Genomic DNA, 15,667 nt, shown 5'->3' with positions numbered 1-15,667 from the left:
TCAGGTGAGGGATCAGGCTCGGGCTCTGGATCCGAGCAGATGGATGAGAAGACGAGGGAGTTTCTTTCGTCTGAGGTTACACGCATCATTCTAGATCAAAATCTTGTGATCTTTGGATCGGTCAAGGAGGGTATTTTAGAGCTTCTGGATGAGAAGCTGAGCGCTTTTCGTACTGAGATAACGGCCATGATGGGGTCGCACACACTCATCTTCTGGGAGTTCAGAACATGTGGAGCTCCCGACTATCATGGGGCTCGGGACGCCATCGCTAGAAGCAGATGGTTGGTTGATGTTGCCAACGCGTTCGGCACCAGCAGATGTCCCAAGGGGGACAAGGTTAGGCTTACGTCCTGTCATCTGAAGGAAAGGGCACGTGACTGGTGGGAGGAGGTTGGTAGATCTATTGGTGATGATGCAGTGTTGGATGCGATGACCTGGAGTGATTTCACGACCAGGTTCAGGGCCGAGTTCGCACCAGTTATTGAGGTGCAGCAGCTTGCTAGGGAGTTCCAGGATCTCCGACAGACGACTGAGACGGTGGCGGAGATTACCGCCAAGTTCAGGGAGAGGTCCCTTCTCGTTCCGCAGTACGTGGCGGATGAGGAGATGAAAAAGGCCCAATACCATGAGATGCTGAGGAGTGATATAAGACAGTTTGTGAGCCGGTTCAGCTGCAGGACGCTAGAGGATATGATAGCGAGGGATCGTGAGAGGGAGATTGATTTGGAGATGGAGAGGAAGAGGAAGCCAGAGACAGTATCTGGCACGGAGGGTTCGGGCAAGAGGCCAAAGGTAGATTCCCGAGGGAAGGGCCAAAAGGGCCGAGGCCACTGTGGCAAGTGCGGTAGGGGGAATGAGGGGCCGTGTAGGGCGGGTAGTTCGGGTTGCTTCAAGTGCGGCCGAACTGGACATGTCAGCAAGGATTGTACTGCTACTACCACCACCACTACAGCATCTGATCTGATTTGCTTTCATTGCAATCAGAGGGGACACAAGAATTTCCAGTGTCCAAGTCTAGCATCAGCAAGACAGGTGGTGGCACCCGCTCCTACCACTTTGAGGATTACAGACGGCCGTCAGGGCCGGGCAGAGGCGCCGGCGGCGCAGAGCAGAGCCTTCCAGTTGACAACAGAGGAGGCACGTGCAGCCCCTGATGTGGTTACGGGTATGTATCTTCTCCATTATCTCTTTATTATTTCTGATTATTACTCATGTTTGTATGTTTGTGTATAGGATCGTTCTTAGTGAATGGCATATTAACTATGGTATTGTTTGACTCGGGGGCTACCCGATCTTTTGTGTCGCCCGCACTTAGTAAGCGATTTAGTAGAGCTCCGGGGGAGCTGGATTGCCCGCTTGATGTAGAGATAGCCGACGATAGGACCGTCAGGGTTGCGAGGGTTCATAGAGGATGTACACTACGATTATTCGATCAGCCATTTTCAGTGGATTTGGTTCCTATTCCCCTGCGTGGGAATAAGGTCATAGTGGGTATGGATTGGTTGAGCTCCAATGGGGCAATGATTGATTGTAAGCAACAGCTAGTGAGGGTTCGTACTCCTAGTGGGGGAGAGGTAGTGATTCAGGGCAAGAGGCCACAACGCAGACCGATCTTATGTTCAGCAGCGAGGGCGAGGCGCCACCTCTAGCAGGGTCGTGCAGGATACGTCGCCTATGTCATGGATACCCGGGATAAGGGTAAGGCGACCATTGATGATGTACCGGTAGTGCGAGAGTAACCGGACGTATTCCCAGAGGATTTACCTGGGGTACCTCCGGAGAGACAGGTTGAGTTTAGGATTGACCTGATTCCTGGTGCGGCTCCGATAGCCAAGGCACCATATCGGTTGGCTCCTCCCGAAATGCAGGAGTTGTCTACGCAGCTGCAGGAGATGCTAGAGAAGGGTTTCATCAGGCCAAGAAATTCACCATAGGGTGCCCCGATCCTGTTTGTGAAGAAGAAGGACGGGTCATATCGCATGTGTATTGATTACCGGGAGCTGAACAAGGTAACGGTGAAGAACCGTTACCCACTTCCGAGGATAGATGATCTGTTTGATCAGCTTCAGGGTGCATCTTGGTTCTCCAAGATTGATCTACGGTCAGGGTATCACCAGATGCGAGTCAGGGATGATGATGTGTAGAAGACAGCTTTTAGGACTCGATATGGTCATTATGAGTTTGTGGTGATGCCGTTTGGGCTCACCAATGCTCCAGCTGCGTTCATGGACCTCATGAACCGCGTGTGCAGACTGATGCTGGATCGGTCTGTAATAGTCTTCATTGATGACATCTTGGTTTACTCCAAGTCTCAGGAGCAGCATGAGGAGCACCTGAGGGAGGTGCAAGAGACCTTGAGGAGGGAGAGACTGTATGCGAAGTTCTCCAAGTGTGAGTTCTGGTTGCGCAAGTTGCAATTCCTTGGGCATCTTGTCAACCAAAAGGGTATTTTGGTCGATCCGTCCAAGATAGAGGCCGTGATGCAGTGGGAGATTCCGAGGTCTCCAACCGAGATTCGGAGTTTCCTGGGTCTGGCAGGGTATTATAGGAGATTTATTCAGGACTTCTCCAAGATTGCAGTTCCATTGACCCGACTGATCAAGAAGTCGGTAGTTTTTCGTTGGGGACCTGAGCAGCAGGTAGCCTTCGAGACGCTCAGGTAGCGATTGTGCGAGGCAGTTCTTAAGGAAAGTACAGATAGACGTGGAAGGCAGTATGGGCCCGTACTACTGAAAGCAGAGGATCCGTACTCAAATTAGGAAAGGCTGAGATGAATCCAGGGAACTGTAGTATGTTAGATCCCTCGAGATTTGATGAGTATACTGATGTTTGTTATGGTGTATATTCAGTATGGTGGTTCTACGACCTACGTCGGCGGGCACTTCAGGTGAGGGATCAGGCTCGGGCTCTGGATCCGAGCAGATGGATGAGAAGACGAGGGAGTTTCTTTCGTCTGAGGTTACACGCATCATTCTAGATCAGACTCTTGTGATCTTTGGATCGGTCAAGGAGGGTATTTTAGAGCTTCTGGATGAGAAGCTGAGCGCTTTTCGTACTGAGATAGCGGCCATGATGGGGTCGCACACACTGACCTTCTGGGAGTTCAGAACATGTGGAGCTCCCGACAATCATGGGGCTCGGGACCCCATCGCTAGAAGCAGATGGTTGGTTGATGTTGCCAACGCGTTCGGCACCAGCAGATGTCCCAAGGGGGACAAGGTTAGGCTTACGTCCTGTCTTCTGAAGGACAGGGCACGTGAATGGTGGGAGGAGGTTGGTAGATCTATTGGTGATGATGCAGTGTTGGATGCGATGACCTGGAGTGATTTCGCGACCAGGTTCAGGGCCGAGTTCGCACCAGTTATTGAGGTGCAGCAGCTTGCTAGGAAGTTCCAGGATCTCCGACAGACGACTGAGACGGTGGCGGAGATTACCGCCAAGTTCAGGGAGAGGTCCCTTCTCGTTCCGCAGTACGTGGCGGACGAGGAGATGAAAAAGGCCCAATACCATGAGATGCTGAGGAGTGATATCAGACAGTTTGTGAGCCGGTTCAGCTGCAGGACGCTAGAGGATATGATAGCGAGGGATCGTGAGAGGGAGATTGATTTGGAGATGGAGAGGAAGAGGAAGCCAGAGACAGTATCTGGCACGGAGGTTTCAGGCAAGAGGCCAAAGGTAGATTCCCGAGGGAAGGGCCAGTAGGGCCGAGGCCACTGTGGCAAGTGCGGTAGGGGGAATGAGGGGCCGTGTAGGGCGGGTAGTTCGGGTTGCTTCAAGTGCGGCCGAACTGGACATGTCAGCAAGGATTGTACTGCTACTACCACCACCACTACAGCAGCTGATCTGATTTGCTTTCATTGCAATCAGAGGGGACACAAGAAGTTCCAGTGTCCAAGTCTAGCATCAGCAAGACAGGTGGTGGCACCCGCTCCTACCACTTTGAGGATTACAGACGGCCGTCAGGGCCGGGCAGAGGCGCCGGCGGCGCAGAGCAGAGCCTTCCAGTTGACAACAGAGGAGGCACGTGCAGCCCCTGATGTGGTTACGGGTATGTATCTTCTCCATTATCTCTTTATTATTTCTGATTATTACTCATGTTTGTATGTTTGTGTATAGGATCGTTCTTAGTGAATGACATATTAACTATGGTATTGTTTGACTCGGGGGCTACCCGATCTTTTGTGTCGCCCGCACTTAGTAAGCGATTTAGTAGAGCTCCGGGGGAGCTGGATTGCCCGCTTGATGTAGAGATAGTCGACGATAGGACCGTCAGGGTTGCGAGGGTTCATAGAGGATGTACACTACGATTATTCGATCAACCATTTTCAATGGATTTGGTTCCTATTCCCCTGCGTGGGAATAAGGTCATAGTGGGTATGGATTGGTTGAGCTCCAATGGGGCAATGATTGATTGTGAGCAACAGCTAGTGAGGGTTCGTACTCCTAGTGGGGGAGAGCTAGTGATTCAGGGCAAGAGGCCACAACGTGGACTGATCTTATGTTCAGCAGCGAGGGCGAGGCGCCACCTCTAGCAGGGTCGTGCAGGATACGTCGCCTATGTCATGGATACCCGGGATAAGGGTAAGGCGACCATTGATGATGTACCGGTAGTGCGAGAGTAACCGGACGTATTCCCAGAGGATTTACCTGGGGTACCTCCGGAGAGACAGGTTGAGTTTAGGATTGACCTGATTCCTGGTGCGGCTCCGATAGCCAAGGCACCATATCGGTTGGCTCCTCCCGAACTGCAGGAGTTGTCTACGCAGCTGCAGGAAATGCTAGAGAAGGGTTTCATCAGGCCAAGAAATTCACCATGGGGATCCCCGATCCTGTTTGTGAAGAAGAAGGACGGGTCATATCGCATGTGTATTGATTACCGGGAGCTGAACAAGGTAACGGTGAAGAACCGTTACCCACTTCCGAGGATAGATGATCTGTTTGATCAGCTTCAGGGTGCATCTTGGTTCTCCAAGATTGATCTACGGTCAGTGTATCACCAGATGCGAGTCAGGGATGATGATGTGTAGAAGACAGCTTTTAGGACTCGATATGGTCATTATGAGTTTGTGGTGATGCCGTTTGGGCTCACCAATGCTCCAGCTGCGTTCATGGACCTCATAAACCGCGTGTGCAGACTGATGTTGGATCGGTCTGTAATAGTCTTCATTGATGACATCTTGGTTTACTCCAAGTCTCAAGAGTAGCATGAGGAGCACCTGAGGGAGGTGCAAGAGACCTTGAGGAGGGAGAGACTGTATGCGAAGTTCTCCAAGTGTGAGTTCTGGTTGCGCAAGTTGCAATTCCTTGGGCATCTTGTCAACCAGAAGGGTATTTTGGTCGATCCGTCCAAGATAGAGGCCGTGATGCAGTGGGAGATTCCGAGGTCTCCAACCGAGATTCGGAGTTTCCTGGGTCTGGCAGGGTATTATAGGAGATTTATTCAGGACTTCTCCAAGATTGCAGTTCCATTGACCCGACTGATCAAGAAATCGGTAGTTTTTCGTTGGGGACCTGAGCAGCAGGTAGCCTTCGAGACGCTCAGGTAGCGATTGTGCGAGGCACCGATTCTCACTCTGCCAGAGGGTGTGGATGACTTCGTAGTCTACTGTGATGCTTCAGTCACAAGCATGAGAGCAGTGTTGATGCAGCGGGGTCATGTGATAGCTTATGCCTCGAGACAATTGAAGCCTCACGAGGCTAACTATCCGACGCACGATTTAAAGTCGGGGGCAGTGGTATTCGCCCTAAAGATTTGGCGACATTACCTCTATGGGGTCCGATGTACCATATACACGGATCACAAGAGTTTGAGGTACCTCATGGATCAGCCAAATCTGAATATGAGGCAGCGTCGATGGTTAAATGTGGTGAAGGACTATGATTGTGAGATCCTTTACCACCCGAGCAAGGCCAACGTAGTGGCCGATGCCCTGAGCCGCAAGGCAGTAACGGCCCCGATCCGAGACATCTGTTTGAGGATGACAGTGGTTACTCCACTATTGGAGCAGATTAGAGAGGCATAGGTCGAGGGCCTGAAGGAGGAGCATCAGAAGTGTTAGAGGATTGTGGTTCGGGTGGCCTCGTTTGATTATGACAGCCGAGGGTTGTTGACCTTGCATAAGAGGGTCTGGGTTCCATACTGGGGCGGAGTACGGTAGGTTTTGATGGACGAGGCCCATAAGTCGAGGTTCTCCATCCATCCCGGGGCGACAAAGATGTACATAGATCTTCGACCCGATTACTGGTGGCCCTGCATGAAGCGGGACGTGGCTTGGTACGTGGAGAGATGCCTGACCTGCAGGAAGGTCAAGGCAGAGCACCGGATACCGCACGGAAAGATGCAGCCGTTAGACATCCCTGTGTGGAAATGGGAGGATATCACCATAGATTTCATTACTAAGCTTCCCAGGACTGCACGTGGGATCGATTCGATATGGGTCATCGTGGATCGATTGACCAAAAGCGCCCATTTCATACCGATCCAGGAGAGCATCTCGGCCGAGAAGTTAGCCGAGATTTATGTTCGATAGGTAGTGGCACGTCATGGAGTGCCTGTCTCGGTGGTGTTATACCGAGATGTCTGTTTTACTTCCAGATTTTGGAAGCGGTTTCACGAGGAGATGGGTACTCGTCTCCACTTCAGCACCGCTTTCCATCCCCAGAGGGACGGGCAGAGTGAGAGGACGATTCAGACTCTCGAGGACATGATACGCGCATGCGTGTTAGATTTCGGTGGCAGTTGGGATACGTATCTTCCGTTAGCGGAATTTTCGTATAACAACAGTTACCATACCAGCATAGATCGACCTCCTTTTGAGATGCTCTATGCGAGGAAGTGTAGGACCCTAATCTGTTGGGGTGAGGTCGGTCAGAGAGTTATGGGAAGTACGGAGGTAGTACTCAAGACCACCGAGCGGATCCAGCAGGTCCGAAGCAGGCTCCAGACTGCTCAGAGTCGGCAAAAGAGCTATACCGACAAGCGGCGTTCAGACTTGGAGTTCCAGGTGGGCGATATGGTCCTCCTGAAGGTGTCACCCTGGAAGGGTGTTATCAGGTTCCGGAAGCGGGGCAAGCTGGGCCCCAGGTTCATAGGTCCGTTTAGGGTGTTGGCCCGGGTGGGTCGGGTTGCTTACCGGTTAGATCTTCCTGCAGAACTCAGCCAGATCCACAACACATTCCATGTTTCTCAGTTGCGGAAGTGCTTAGTGGATGACTCAGCAGTGGTACCCCTTGAGGACATTCAGGTTGATGACAGCCTGAACTACATCGAGAGACCAGTGACGATTTTAGATCGCAAGACGAAGGAACTGAGGAACAAGAGGGTGGAGTTAGTTAAGGTGCAGTAGCAGCACCGCAAGGGATCTGAGTGGACATGGGAGCCCGAGGAGGAGATGAGGGACCACTACCCGGAGTTGTTTTCAGACGCAGCAGACTTCGAGGACGAAGTATAGAACAAGTGGGGGAGAATTGTAACGCCCCGTTCCTGGTACGCATTTAATTCATTAAAATATTCATTTTGTAAGAGCTACTCGACGAGTTGGTAGCCCTAACTCTTCGAGTAGATGCCAACTTGGTCGCGGGATTTAAATGGTCTAATCGAAGATTCAGAGCCTGGACTCGGCGAGTAGGTCCATCAGGAGGAAACCCTAATCTTCAGGGTTTGCACCCTATTTAAGCATCATATCTGGCCTCCACCCCAGCCTCCATCACCTCCAAACCGTATTATCGAAACCCTAATCCACCTTGAGTGATTTGGCGCTAGTTCTTGCCATTTTTGAGTGTTGTTGTGCATTTGAAGCTTGTGGAAGGAGAAGAAGAAAGAAGGCTCAAAGGGGAAGAAGTAGATCCAGGAGCTACACGTCATTCACTACATTTTCTGGTAATCAAGTTTCTAACTTGATCATTATTCTCTTAGATCTAATTGTTCCCATTTTATGAAGGTTTTGGTTCTAGAACCTTGGTCCTTGGGGTTGGGATGTCCCAAGTGGCTTATATCTCAGATCTTGGATCTAGGAAGGGTTCCATGGCATAAAGGTGCAAACTTTATGACCATGGAAGCCCCATGCAAGCTTATAAGCAAGTTCATGGCCTTTTTAGCCCTAAAAGACCATGCATGGAAGGAAAGATCGGAACTTTATGTGTCCATCATATGTTAAAACCCTAGAGCTAGGTTTGTATGAGTGGATTTGAGATTCTAAGGCTTTTTGGACATGATCCATGTCCTAAAGGAATTAGGGTTTTGTCTAAACCCTTTAAGAAGAGTTATGAACGGGTAAAGTTGGAAACTTTACCCTTAGCGTGGCCTTTCCAGTGAGCAAATGAACTAAGGAACATAGATCTGAATGGTAGGAGCTTAATCCTTTGAGATGGCTCGATCAGACATGGGAACTCGCCGAGTACAGGGAAGGACTCGACGAGTCGAAGCGGGTTTTCCCGATTGTTATGACAGCAAGAACTCGACGAGTCTATTAAGGGACTCGACGAGTTGACTCAGTTGACCACAAGTTAAGCATTTAGGGACTCGCCGACTTGGAAGATAACTCGACGAGTTGGGTTGACTGGGAATTGACCTTGACTTTGACTTTGACTTTGACCAGGGGTAAAATGGTCATTTTACCCTAAGAGAGGATTAGCAGATTCTGATTAAGTGTTATTATGGAATTGATAGCCGGAGAGTCGCCGGAGCAACAGACAGGGATTCCTCGCTCGAGTTTTCAGCAGTCAGTCTTGCGAGGTGAGTTTCCTTCAGTAGGAACGGGTCTACGACACCAAGGTCGGCCCGTATAAGTGATATGTAGTAGCTTAGAGTGGGCGGGGCCCGATGCTTATATTATTATTTGAGTATAGATATGTGATTGATTGGTAGATGTACTTGTTTTCTGTGTGATACTTGTATGCATGTTAAGTGGAGTGTGGGCGGGGCCCGAATCTCCTAGACAGCGGAGTGTGGGCGGGGCCCGAATCTCAAATACAGCAGAGAGTGGGCGTGACCCGAATCTCCATGAGAGTGGGCGGGGCCCGTATCTCCTAGTTTCATGTGATTTGTATGGTATGTGGTAGTTTGGGGAACTCACTAAGCTTCGTGGTTACAGTTTTCAGTTTTGGTTTCAGGTACTTCCACTAGCAAGGGGAAGGGCTCGGGATGATCGCATGACACACACCACAGTTACAGCATGAGATGTTTAGACTCTGATATTTTCATATGATTTGATACAGTATTTAGACACGATGTTTTTGAGATACATTATTATGGTTTTCTTTATGATGATGTATGACGTATGGATGTATTATAAATGATTTAAAAACGAAATTTTTGGCCTAGATTTTTGGGATGTTTCATTGCAGCTCCACTCCAAGTTCTTGGATATAATCCTACACATCGTGCAATATTTTTGTTTTGTTTTGTTTTTTTGTTTTTTTTTATTCATGACAGAGGGGTGGTAGAGAGTAGGCTTATTTGTTATTAAGTTTTTAAGTCTTTTGTCATGGTGTTATTCAATAAAATTTGGGTTTATGTTGTAATTGTAATGATAAGCTAGGTTTCATGGCTTTTGGTTTATACATCGGTGTTTCACTAAATGTTGGGTTTATGTTGTAACTTTTGGTTTGTATTTTTTAAATTTTAACAAGCGTAAGTGTGGATCCAAAACTTGTAGATATTATATAGTATACATATATTGAAAGTGTGAACTTTTTCAAAATTCAGTTTTGATTTATTTGACACTTGATACATAACTGATACAAATAAGACACTATCTTTCAGCCCTAAGTTCCTTTTATGATTGGAGATTATATGCGATTTTAGATGTCTGATAAAACCGAACAATTTTGTGTAAATTTGCTTAATGTAAACAAATATAGCATCTTAATTTGATTATTATTGTAAATTTGCTTAATGTAAATAATATAGCAACTTAAGCAATGAAAAGTTCATTTATCTATTTATGTATATTATTCATCCCTTTTTATTGGGCTGAATACATAAATAGAAAATAAACCATATCCTTCCTCCTGTAATATATAAGTTTACTGAAAGTTTAATCATATGAGTGGCTAAATAAACCAACAAAATTACATGTCAATAAAGTTCACAATGACTTACTTATGTCAATAAAGTTCAATATATGGCATAATCTCACCTTGATGTTTCATTCTTTTAGATACTTTAATAACATTACTTTATATAACAGTTTTTATTCAAAATATTTACGAACTGAGCTTATTGACCAACTCATTTCATTCAAACCACTTTTGCAAAATCATCATAAAGCATATTAAATTTCCATAAAATCAATACCATAAAACATCAAACTTATTTTAAACAATCCAAGGAAAGACAAAACCATAAAAATTCCAGCCTAATAAAACACTTTTACTAAAAAAAAACTTAGGTATTAACATCTACATCGTCATCACCCTGAGATGGATGGTTTTCGGCTGCAACAGTATGCAAATCATGCCTGAAAAATAGATTTGAAGGCATTAATAAGTTTAAAATAAACAATTAAGTAACTACATATATAGTGATAAAAGGAATAAAAAACATTGTTTGGTGTTCATTTGTAAAATAAAGGACAAATGATCTTACCCGACATTAACATGAATTTCATCATCTTCCTCATCACGAAGCCGATAACATCTGTTTCGGCTTTGAACTTTGACATGGGGTCTCTTGAGTGGTGGTGTCAATGTTGTTGGTTTTGTTGAATCTGATGTATCAGCCATTTCCACAACTTCATTATCCAACTTTTCATCTTCAGAACTTAGAACATCAACAAACTCATCCCAATTCCAGTTTAGCAATGCGCAGTCTCTTTTCTTCTGTTTCACCTGTTTCTCGTGCATACAAAGTTGAAGCATGGTTTGATCACATTCCTGCTTTTTATTATTGTTATTATTGCTTAAGTTCAACATTATGGTTGTTTTTCTACGTTAAAATTAGTATTAGTTACAACATAAAAATGAAACGTAAGAGAAAACAAAAAATACGTGAACATACCTTCTTCCCAGGTGGAATATTGACATGTAAATTCATTTGTTACAACTTAAAACACACCCCGAATAGTTTTTCTTTTTGCAATTATATTGTATTGAAATATTAGATGTTTTTAAATGTGCAATTATTAGATGGTTGTGAGAAATTAAAATGAACTATAATTATAATTGTGCTTTTAAATTGCTAACTGTTAGTATACATGACAATGTTAATTGAAATTTAGAGTTCTTAACAATAATGTACATGACAATGCTAATTGAAATTTAGAGATCTTAACGTTATATATGATATTGTGTCTAAAGTTTAAATATCAATATCACTTAAAAAAGTAAAAAATATAGATATTCGTTATTCGGTTAACCATTAATATTAGACAACATTAATAGTGACCAAACCAGAAAACCATATGTTTTACATGCTTGATTACCAAAACGAAAAAAAAGACAAAATAACCGAAACTATTTGTTGGAAATTAATTACTTGCGACCGTTGTATCACACGAATTTAACATTAGGATATACATAACTAATCATCAAAAAAAAAAAAAAAACGATTCACCAAAAGAAAATTATTCGAAGTCTGATAATTTGGAGGTTCGATATATGTTGCTTTAACATTGTTGGAGGATTGATTTTCGGAGAGAATTAACAAACTGATGGTAAATGATATTTTCCAATATGTTGTGTATTCCTTGGAACATAACATGTTGAAAAGAAAATAATAGTCAAAAGATGTTACAAACCCACGACCCAACAAACCGGTCAGAGTTTGGTTTCAGGGCAGAAAAACAACTCAACATAGACTAAAAAAAATTAGGTTGAATATTACAAATCCACAACACATCAAACCGTTGAGAATTTCGCAACAAGTTAAGATGTTATATTTATTTGAAGTTAACATTCTGATTGATTAATTGCAATTTGCAAAGAAGTGACACAGAAATGAGTTTAACAACGTTTGAGATTGTAAGAACTAAAGAATTATCAATTTTTTATAATTTGGTTGATACGTAATGGTTTTTATGGTTTGATTTGACAGTAGTAAATAAACTATTCACTGAAATAAAATAATCATCGGTTGAAAACTATTTACCGCCGCAGCTTTGCCCGGATATACATCTACTATATATATATATATATATATATATATATATATATATATATATATATATATATATATATATATATATATTATTTTTTTAATGATGATTTTTTTGATTAAATACCCATTATTAGGTTGATGTTATGTAGAGATTTTGGTTTAATACTTTTTGACGATGGATGATGGAATTTCGTGTCTATAAGATTTACGAGAAGGTTATAGTTTCCTAAAAGAATAAGACAAGAAAGTTTAGGAGTATTACTAGGATGGTTTCTGTCAATATTCTCTGATACCGGAGTTAGAACAAAGGGTCTATGTATTGTCGTATGAGTGAGTTAGAATGTATATCTTTCATGTTTGTTGTTTTATGCCCTTTGATCGTAATGTTATCTTGAAGTTGGTGGGTTCCTATATGTGACTTGTCGATATAAACAAAACGTCAGAAGTTATAACGGGGTCACCCCTGGTATTGCTTTCCGATGCTCAAGTCGAGACAAGACTGCATATTGGTGTAAGTTAACGATGGAAGAAAGAGAGACACCTTTACCTTATGGTTTGCCTTGTTCTTATAGAGCTTCATGGGATATCGGATACATTCCTTTATCCGGTCCTTTGTAGAGTTCATTAAATATAGGTGTACATTTTACTTTCATGGTTAATTTATCTTTTGTATGTGTACTTCTTTTTTTTATAGAGTGTGTGTTATCGGGGATATGCTAGCTCAGAGTTTTTAATAGATATGTATTGTAATTTTGTTGTTGTTACCCAGCTAGTTAGGACATCCGGGTAAATTTATGTCATGGTAAGGACCCATGTTAGTATATTTATGATAATACCGATCCAGGTACAACATTAAGGTGAGACACACAGTACTACCGATAATATAGGCATTGTCCTAGTATCGTGGATTCCTATTAAATAATATTATCTTAGGTCAATTGTGCTAGATTTGTAGGATGTGATTAGGCTTGCTGCCAATTAGGCATGTTTGGCTTATCCATATTGTTCGGCTATGCATATGTGTCATCTTATGGCGAACGATATGCTACTTAGGTAAGGTTTGTCCGACGTATGCCACATTCTTCTATAAGACTACCCCCATTGGAGCTTCTTGCGAGCGGGTTGCAGAATTTTTTTTAAAAAAAAAATGAAAAGTAGACAATCTTTGGTGATCTAGGCCCTCAGCTCACTCTAGCTTGTATATAAAGATTTTCCAAGTGTCCAGCTTTGTTAAAGGGAATACATTAGTTTTTATACCAAAAACTAACTTTTGTGTTAATAAGTAGATTTTATCTCTAATAAAAAATGAAATAAAATATATCAAAATACTTGATTTATTTTTCTCTACAAAATAAGACCAATATTGATATAGTTTTATAAATATAAAATTTTAATATAAAATAGATTGGATTGGATTGCTAATGAAGTAAATAATTAGATTGAATTGGGTTGTATAGTAGAAGGGGAAGAAATTAGTTATTTATAAAAAAAATTAGGTTGGGTTGGATTGCTAATGGGAATAGCCTAAGGGTTTCTTGGGTGGGTTTGCTTATATAACATAATTCACTCGTCTATTATATTAGATGACAAATTTTTTGATTGAATACCAATAATGAGCTGATTTATTTACCTCATTGCTTTACCGATCCGAATAATATCTCATTGATATGTGTTACCGGAAGTAATAAGTTACTAGCCTTTATACTAAACCAATAAGGTATGCAATTTGGATTAGTAAAGCACTCAGTCAAAAAACTTGTCATCTAATAATAGACCAATGAGGTATGTTATCTGGATCGGTAGTGAAAAACCTTTGACCAATAATGGGTAATGAAAAACCTTTGACCAATAATGGGTATTCAGTCAATAAAATTGTAATCATTTTTTCTATATATATGTATAATAAATACTTATATAAATATTTTTCGAACAAATCATGTAAGACTAATGGTAAAATATGTAATTAATGGTAAAACCGCTAAAAAAAATTATATGATAAAATGTAGACATCATCAACAATAAAACCCACGTCAGCTTCCATGTGGCTGGTAACTATTACTTTTGGTAACGCCAATTTTATTTTTGAACAAAAGATAAACTTTGATAGTCATACATATTCAAAGACTATAGTTTATTGTTAATACATATACAAAAAAAATTCAATAATATATCTATAAAGTATACGTAGCATTATTCACTTGGACTGCAAAATAGTCTTAGTTTTGTTCAGTTATGCAGAATTTATATTTTAAAATATGTGTGCTCGTAAAAAAATTAGTTTATTTTTCTATAGTAAAACTCACTTGAATTATGCTTTAGGATTTTAGCATAATGTGAAAGACATTTGTGGCCTTTTAACCATTTGAAAGGGCTCCTCTTGGATTGTCAAAGGGACAAAATAAAAACTGGAAAATGGAAAATAACATTACCGTGAACTTGGTCCACATAAATATAATCAATATTACGTTAATTAATAAATATGTTTATTTATATTTAGATGTCATGTAAAGACTGTTGTTAAATAAAAAAGTATATAGTTTAACTGTCATTTTGATATCGAGTGAAATAACGCGACATAATAAAAAAAAGGATTGAATACAATGCCATTTTTAACGGCATTTTGTAGACTTAAATGATTCGGTTGCATCTTGTTAATTATATTACATTTTTTAATTTAACGGTATTTTCTAGCATCTAAACTAAAAATAAACTATCATCTGATTTTAAACAATGCCATTTTTTTTATAAAATGTCGTTTTTTTTCTTTCTTTCTACCAGTTTATTTTAAATACAAACGTTTAATATTCATACATTGTATACTTGTATGCCTATAATAACGAGATACACTTTACCTTGAATATCTATATTGCATGAGTCGAGGTGTTGAAGGTTTGACCATTTATCCTACGTTATATATACTATCATGGTACACTTTACATGTAACGATTTAACGTACAAGAGTAATAAGTGAACTCATAACTTTTGTACTATTTAAATAGATTTTAAATATCTATACCAACTTTGACAATTTTTATCACCAAACTACCATAAAGTAGTTTTATTATCACAATATTTTTGCTTTTTTTTTAAAAGAAATTTCATTGAATTGAAAACCAATCGACCCTAATTTCATCAACTGTTTATCATCAATAAGGAACCGATGTTTTTAAATATAGATCTCAGAATATATCCACAAAACATACAAAATGATTATGGATATGTTTCGTAAAACTAATCGGTAGCTGAAAACTGATAGTTGATAGTTTAAAGTTGTAGTTTCTATTTGTTTAGAATGTTCCGTAAAAAAATAATGTTTTTAAAGATGTAAAAGTATATAAAACTTAGACTATGTTTGGCGTACTAGCTGAAAAGCTAGCTGTTAAATAAAAAGCTAGCTGATAAAAAATAACATTTGGTAAAACTAGCTGAAATATATAAAATTACATAAAAGGACATGTAGGAGTATGTGTTTCTATAATTATATAACGGGTGTATTTGGAAAATTTTTAAAAAGCTCTTAAAAAGCTAGTCTAAGTAGTTTTTCAAAAAGCTAGCTTAAAAGCTACTTTT

This window comes from Lactuca virosa, chromosome 3 (assembly GCF_052849685.1).
Source record: "Lactuca virosa cultivar CGN04683 chromosome 3, Lactuca_virosa_CGN04683_v6, whole genome shotgun sequence".
Taxonomy (NCBI): Eukaryota; Viridiplantae; Streptophyta; class Magnoliopsida; order Asterales; family Asteraceae; genus Lactuca; species Lactuca virosa.
The sequence above is the reverse complement of the archived record's forward strand: the minus strand, read 5'-3'. Positions refer to the sequence as shown.